Here is a 7,873-nt window from a genome sequence, read left to right on the forward strand (position 1 = left end):
TGGGGCTTTTGCAAAAATGCCACTTTTCAAAATACCCTTTTTTTTATACCTTATAAAAAATGATCTTAAAAATATAAGACTTACCCAAATATGTATGTATTATTATTAAAACATACACAAACTACATTTCTATGTATCTAAAATCTTATAAATACTTTATAAATACCATATAAATGCATTTTAAATACCTTTAAAAAACTTTAAAATATCTTGTAAAACCTTTGAAAAACCTTAAAAATCCTTTAAAATAACTTGTAAAACCTTTAAAACACCTTATAAAACCTTATAAATACTTGGATCGAGTCTTCAAGTAGTAGTTACAATCCATAAGTACCTTATAAACCTAATAAAACTTTATAAAAATTTCAGATTTAAAAAGAGGCATTTTTGAAAAGGAACACACCAAAAAGAGTATTTTTAACAATTTCCCTATTTTTATTCTCTCTTTGATTTTCCATTATTGTTGAGGTTCATAGAAATTGTTTGGATTTTATCGAAGTAGCAAAGGAAAATCTTAACTGATTCAATTCTTCTTTGTTCAAACTTTTTTAGTTTAGGCTTCGTCTTGTAAAACGTCGATAGATTATAGTCATTGACCAAAAAAAAAAAAACTGATAAATAAATAATTCTTGAGAGTAAAAGGAATATAAATGTTCAAAATTACTTACAAAAGTAATAAATAAAACCACTGAGTAGTTTTGGGGGTGAATAACAAAACTTTAACCGAAAAAATTAGAACTAAAGTAGGTGCTTAGTTTAATCTTACAACCAGTTTGTTAAGCATTTTCGAAAGTTTTTAAAAACTTAAGGCTTTTCAGTTTTTAAGTTCTAAACATTTTTTCTTCAATCACAAGTTGCACATGTTGTAAAAACGTTTATTTTCTTTTTGAATATAATTTATCATTAAATTCAAAAAATAAAATAAGGTTTTTAAGAAAGTGATCAGTTGCTGGCAAACAAAAAAAATTCTGTTTTGGTTTAGTTCCTCTAAAAAATAAATAAACGGGGTTTTCTATTTTGAATTAGATTGTAATATATTGTGTTTATATTTTGTTAGCAAAATGTTTTTTAGTTTCAACATGAATGTCGATGTGTAAAGTCATACCTTCTTTGTTGATATTCTGATTAATGTGGACTGAAACTTATACTTTGTAGAAAGATATATATTAAGAAATCTTCAAGATTAAGTATATGAACAATTAAATTATTTTGTTGGACATTCTAGTTGTGATGCATTGAAACTTATCCGCGTTGTTATGAAACAATACGCGTTGTTGCGACTATTTTCTTTTTCTTTTTTGGTCATCAATTTCTTTTATAATAAAACATTAAAAAAAATAGATCCACTTTCTAGTAAATGAGTTCGAGGACATCATAGTTGAAATGAATATATAGTTCCGAATCAGTTAAAGTACATAAAAAAGTTTCTTACATTTCTTTTCAAAGTTGAAGGATATATGTTTGTTTTTAGGGATTATTACGGATTTTGCCTTTTTTTATAATGACATTTATGGATTTTGTCCTTTTTTGAATAATTTATGGATTTTGCCATTTTTTAACACTTAAAATGTACGTATTTATAATTTTTTTTTGCAAAAATACGTACATTATACCAAATACTAAATCCTAAGAACAACTGGAACCGACTAAACCCAAACATAACGAATGAAACGCATGTTAAATCATATTTTTGGAGCCTAAAAAATGGCAAAATCCATAAATTATTCAAAAAAGGGCAAAATCCATAAATGTCATTATAAAAAAGGGCAAAATCCGTAATTAACTCTTGTTTTTAACTAGATCAACAAACAATTAATCCTCAATGTTTAAATACTAAACTAATTTAGAAACAATCAACAAAAATTTGATTGACTAAACAACATACAATTAAACTAAATAGACACTAACCATCCATGTCACAATCTTTCCCTCAAGCTCACGACCAGAAGAAGTTTTATTAATCGCCTCCATGTGGGAAGGCTCCTTCGCCTCCAAGCGGACGTAATAAATCTCGATTTCATTTCCATTTTTCCTGCATGTGTTTAGTATCAATATACAATATAACATATCAAAGCAGTAGAAAATCCTGCTGCAGAAAAAATCATTATATGCAAGTCTGAGACAATCGATTCATTACTGTTCTTTAATTCAAAAGTTATTCTAGAAATATACTAATAGATATTGTATCATTTGATAACGTTTCTGATCACTTGAAATTTTTATATGAAGATGTGCTGAATTCAATATATATATATATTTTTTTATTGTATATTTTTCTGCCACGATGTATAGGGTACCAATATATTTCTATTAGGAGAAATTTTTTTTTTCCTCTATTTGGTGAGAGCATCGATGTGCACCTTAATGGCCTAAGACATCAATATAGCTGCATTTATGTGAAGTAGAGAAGTTTAGTTTGTTTGACGTAATTATTCAATTGAGAGAGTCTATCCTTTTTTTTTTTTTGCCAGCCGAGAGAGTCTATCCTTTTTCATCTAAGGTTTTCTTTTGTTTTGTTTTAAGTCTAAGATATTCAATATGTGCTATGGTCTATGGCTATTAAGCCTCTTTGATTTTTTTTTTTTCCTCTTAATTTTGTTACCTTCCGTGTTCTCCACAAATGTGTTGCTCTTTTCCTCCATTAATTCGAGTAAAGATGAAATGAATAAAAATAACAGTTAAACACTTGGATCTTCATGTTATAAAAATAAATTTTAATATCATAAAAAAGATTTAGGCTTTGAATGGATGTTGACCATGCAATTTAGTTTTCTAGAGTTGGCTTTTTATTTTTGGAGAGAAATAACGTAGCTGAAGAAAAAAAAAATTGATTTATTGGAGAAGTAAATATCAAAAAACTTAAATGGCCAACTAATATATAAAAGAAAGTTTTCCTTGCACATATAAAGAAATGGAGGGTACTTACCAAAAAAAAAAAAAAATGGAGGGTAAGCTATAATTTTTTAAAAACAAACGTCTTAACACATCACTCATCGAAGTCCACATTTAATTATTAAAACTCTGAATGTAATTTCAACTTTCAACCACCTGATCATGTTTCTACTTTTCAATAGTTAATTTTCTTTTTATAAAGCAAATATGGTTGCAAACTTGCAATTGTGAGTGTATCATCATGTAGGCTAATGCGTGTAGCCATGCAGTTCCTGAGATCCTGCTAAAAAGACCAAATCATGCATGTACGTATCTTAAGCGACACTTTGGTCAATAAAGCTATATAAAAAGTCGATTACTTTGTTTACACGAAATATCAGCAGAATTAGGGGTGAATTGGTCATTATAAAAGAAATGGGGTATAAAAGCGAAGCATCCTTGAAACGCAAGCCATCTTTGGCATTTTATCATTATCTTTTCTTTTTATCTTTAACTGGTTATTGGACATATATATATATATATATATATATATATATATATATAGTTTTATTGTCTTTACAAGTGAAACTTAAAAGTTACTAAATCGAAGACTATATGAATGGTCCAAGCCTCTACTTTTGGCTGAAAGTTTGAATATACAACCATGGATTATAATTGTATTTCACCATGGATTAGAATTAAGCACCAGTGAACCTAAAACGTCGCAACTTAAACACCAGCAGAAACTACAAAATGCAGAATTAACAGAATAAGAGCATCATTATTGATGGACTCTTAACTTTTGCTCTTAACATTATTTAAAATTAAAATTTTGCTTTTTGAAAGCTAAGATACAAAGAGAATATCTTAACAAAAATGTTCTCCAATGGTTGGTTCTTAAGAAAAAAATTTCAAATTTTTGCAAAACAATATTTTCCAATACAAACATTCATACAACCAAACTCATACAAGCTTTGATATCTATCATTTTCACTAAACATGTCTCTTGCATGCTGTTTCTTTTTTGCAAACTGTCATCAGAGAAATCCTTGAAATGTTGCCAAGAACATTCATCATTATTGCACCTTCCACGTAACTCGTACATGCAGAGAGGCCAAGAAGGGTCCACCTTCAAATAAAAGGTGTAGAAGCCAATTTTTTTCTCAAATACTGTAGTTTCAGTCAAGCTCCTACATTGTCTTTTATCACTATATAGGCTATATGACTTGTTTTGAAGTGTATATTCTGGTCCCAGAGACGTAATTGAAAACCTTGGTACTTTCAGATGATAGATTGTGCTCCGAAATAAAGGACCTGACAAAGCTACAGACGATAAAAGGTCATTCTCTGGTGAACTCCTATGGGACTCCATATCTATAGATGACTGAAATTCCTCCATTGAGCTTCAACACAAAACCATGTGAGGTTTTTGAGACACATAAAGACAATTGACAAAAAGATTCAAGCTTTAACACACAACTCACATTCAAACAGAGATTCAATTTGACAAAAAAACTATAAACTTTGGTTCTAACAAACCAACGAGGCATTAAACCAGAATGATTAAAGTTCATAGGTGTTGACTAACCTGAATAATTAACTGCACATCATTGATATCTAGACCACGAGCAGCAACATTTGTAGCCACCAATGTAGAAAACTTGCCATTCCTAAATCCAGCAAGAGTAACCTATAATCACATTCGCAGCCAAACAGAACCTGCAACCAAAATCAAACATAAACTGAGTCTTATTCCTAGTCATTGGATAACATCATTTTAGTTTAAACAACTTCCACAGCTAATTACAAGAATAGAAACTTCCACAACTTCCACAACTCAATCATAGATACAATGCTCCATAGAAATAAAACCATAATTACTATGTCATCACAGTGAATTATATCTCACAAAAGAAAGAACAAAGTAAATTCAGAAAAGCAACTATATCAAACATATAAGGAAGGAAGAATCTGGCACCTTTTGGATCAACTTCACGAGAGATCTTAATGGCATCAGATGTAGCAAGATCCTGATTTGCAGGGGAAATAGCTAGTATGATGCAGTTGGGCTGTCAAAAGCCCAAACCTGACCACCGACGACGGCAATGAGTCCCACAGAGTTGGGAGGGAGCTTCCCTCGCCGTAATCTCCCAGAGCTGTACAGGCTCTCTGAATCTTGTTCACAAGCGCAATCAAAATCTCCATAACAAAATCAAACCTAATCAGCTCCGATTACTCAACGGCGGAATCAATATTCCGGAAGTCTCTGGAAGAGAATCAACAGACTTCTCCTTCCAAACAGACCAAATTAAAAATCGAAAGCCTCCATGGTTCGCGTGAAAGAGAGAGAGAGGGTAGGAGAAGAGAGAGAGGGAAAGGAGTAGAATAAAAGCTTGACACGTGTACGTCTCTTAGGTGAATAAAAGCCTCTTAGTTAAGGAACGTTGTTTAATGTTAAAGGAGAAAATTCAATAAATTTAATCACTTTTATTCCTAAGATTTTCTTAAGATCTACCTAACATACTCCCGTTAATGATGCTCTAACGAAATGAAATAACATGATCTTAATTTCTTCTCTATGTCGATGTTTTCCTAGTCGTTAGAAATTAGATACTCGAGTGCTGACACCATGATTATGTAAACGAAGAAAAAGTAATAATGCATTCCATACTAATTTGATAGGATGACACGTCAAAATCACGTCCAAATTTAATTATTTTATCTCGTATCACAACGATTACTATAGTATATCTATATCTATCGTCAAATAACGTATAGTTGTAATTTTATACTATGTGTTTTTTATTGGAAAATTAGATGCATAGTCGTAGTTTTATGTTTTGATGTAGAAAATTAAAAGTCAAAAAAGTAACAAATAATAATAATGACGAGAGCGATGATGCAAGGGCTTGAAATCGGAATATAAATTCGATCACGAGCTGTCAAGAACTAGATCCAATGGCTAGATTGTCATCGTCGGAGATCGGACGGACAAGATTTGTTGACCCTACCCCTCGGTCAATTTAACACCTACTTGGTTGTCTTCATAGAGCTCGGACCATATTCGTTGACTTAATCACTTTCTCAAGAAAAATTATAATCCTTCTCCATAAATATCTTATCGATAGATTCTTCAAAATTATGATGCCAATTAGTTGTGAGTTATGTGTTGGCTATGCATTTGTTGTAACAAAAATGAGGTTGAGTGATTGGTTTGGTAAAAAAAAAGCTACTCCCTTTGTTCATAAAAGATTGATGTTCTACTTTTTATTGGTTGTTCAATAAAATTTGATTTTCTAGTATTTTTCTTTTATTTTTGTTAATTTATAGTAGTAAATTGTAAATTTCAATATTCAATGATTATAAATCATTAAAGACTACCATTGGTTGATAATTATTAAAAATATTTTAAACTAAAAACAATGTTAAAATAATTAAACAATGATTGAGTTCTTAATATATGTGACAACTCCAAAACATCAAACTATTAGGAACAGAGGGAGTATTTAGTTAATTTGAAAAAATTTAGAATTTATACGACGATTCAAGGAATCATTTTTCCATTCTTTAATTTAATTGAAATATATAATCGTCCGTTTATATAACAATCCATTTGTATGGTCTTTTTAATTCTAGTTTTTTCTGTTAACTAATACGTGTTAGTCACTAACATATCTTGTGTCAATGTGTTAAGATTGATTAGTTGTTAAATAATGTAAAATTTGAATATATTAAACACCATAATTCATGTTTTGAAAAAGACATCTTCTAGAGAAAACAAGTAAGCCGAGAAAGCTCTGTTTTATATTAAAATTAAAAACAATTTTTGAGGGAAAACGAACATGATGATGATGAGCGTGACAGCAACATATCATCATTATTATGTTATTTTTAATTTTTAAAAGAAAACCAATGTTTTAATTTCCCGCACCAACCCCACTTTTCTTTTTTCTTTGTCCAATACCAGACCAGGTGCGAACGACGGCGTTTTACTTTGACCACGTCTACCCCCTATATTATCCGAAATTTTCAAAATTGCCCCACTAGTTTTTTTTCATTCAATCGTTAGCTAATTATAAACCGAAAATGACACTATAATTGATTAATTGTGTGGTTTTGCATTGTTTTTACCAAAAAAATGATTATGTAAAATCGTAATTTATATTTGACATTTTTGCGATTATGCATTTTACTTACAGTTTTTTCTCCATTTTAATTTTTTTAAAACTATTTATTACGTCGTTTGATCTATCATTTTTATGACCAATTATGTCGTTCTACAATATTAATGATAAAAGACAATGTATGTTTGTTAAGAACCCATCATGAACAAAACTAAATTTGAAAAAAAAAATAGTTAATGGATCTGTTTAAAAATCATCAATGAGTGGTTAAATATTTAAATATAAGAGAAATTGTTAAAAATGCCCCTTTTTCAATACCCCTTTTCAAAAATGCCCCCTTTGAGAGTCTATTTTTAAGTTTGCCCTCTTTTAATTTTTAATGACCATTTTACCCTTATTTGAAACAAAATTAGGTCCACAAAATACAAAATATTTTTTGGTGGGAAAAGTGATCCCGCAATTTTCCTGCCAAAACACTTGTAAAAACCTTTAAAAAACCTTGTAAAATTTTCCCGTAAAAATTTTTCCCGCCAAAAAATTTTCCCGCCAAAAAATTTTTTTTGCGGGAAAAGTGATTCCGCAATTTTTTTTGCGAAATTTTTTTGGCGGGAAAATTTTTGGCGGAAAAAATTTACAAGGTATTTTAAAGGTTTTTTACAAGGTATTTACAAGTGTTTTGTAAGGTTTTACAATGTATTTTAAAAGGTTTTACAAGGTACTTTAAGGTTTTATAAGGTATTTATAACTTGTAAAACCTTATAAAAAACTTGTAAAACCTTATAACTTGTAAAAACCTTATAAAATAGCTTGTAAAATCTTATAATATATTATAACTACCTTGTAAATACGTTGTAAAACCATTAAAAAGCATTGTAAAT

At 29.7% G+C, this 7,873-nt stretch overlaps 1 long non-coding RNA gene across 1 annotated transcript; it reads right to left on the bottom strand.

Annotated features, from left to right (window-relative positions):
• Positions 1 to 3,671: 3,671 nt before the first annotated feature.
• LOC9300413 lies at positions 3,672 to 5,205 on the bottom strand. The gene is made up of 2 exons (XR_002329755.1): positions 4,850 to 5,205; positions 3,672 to 4,590 (listed from the first exon to the last, which is right to left on the bottom strand). It is a non-coding gene; the product is annotated as an uncharacterized LOC9300413 (long non-coding RNA).
• Positions 5,206 to 7,873: the final 2,668 nt, after the last annotated feature.

The sequence above is a fragment of the Arabidopsis lyrata genome, assembly GCF_000004255.2.
Source record: "Arabidopsis lyrata subsp. lyrata unplaced genomic scaffold ARALYscaffold_8, whole genome shotgun sequence".
NCBI lineage: Eukaryota > Viridiplantae > Streptophyta > Magnoliopsida > Brassicales > Brassicaceae > Arabidopsis > Arabidopsis lyrata.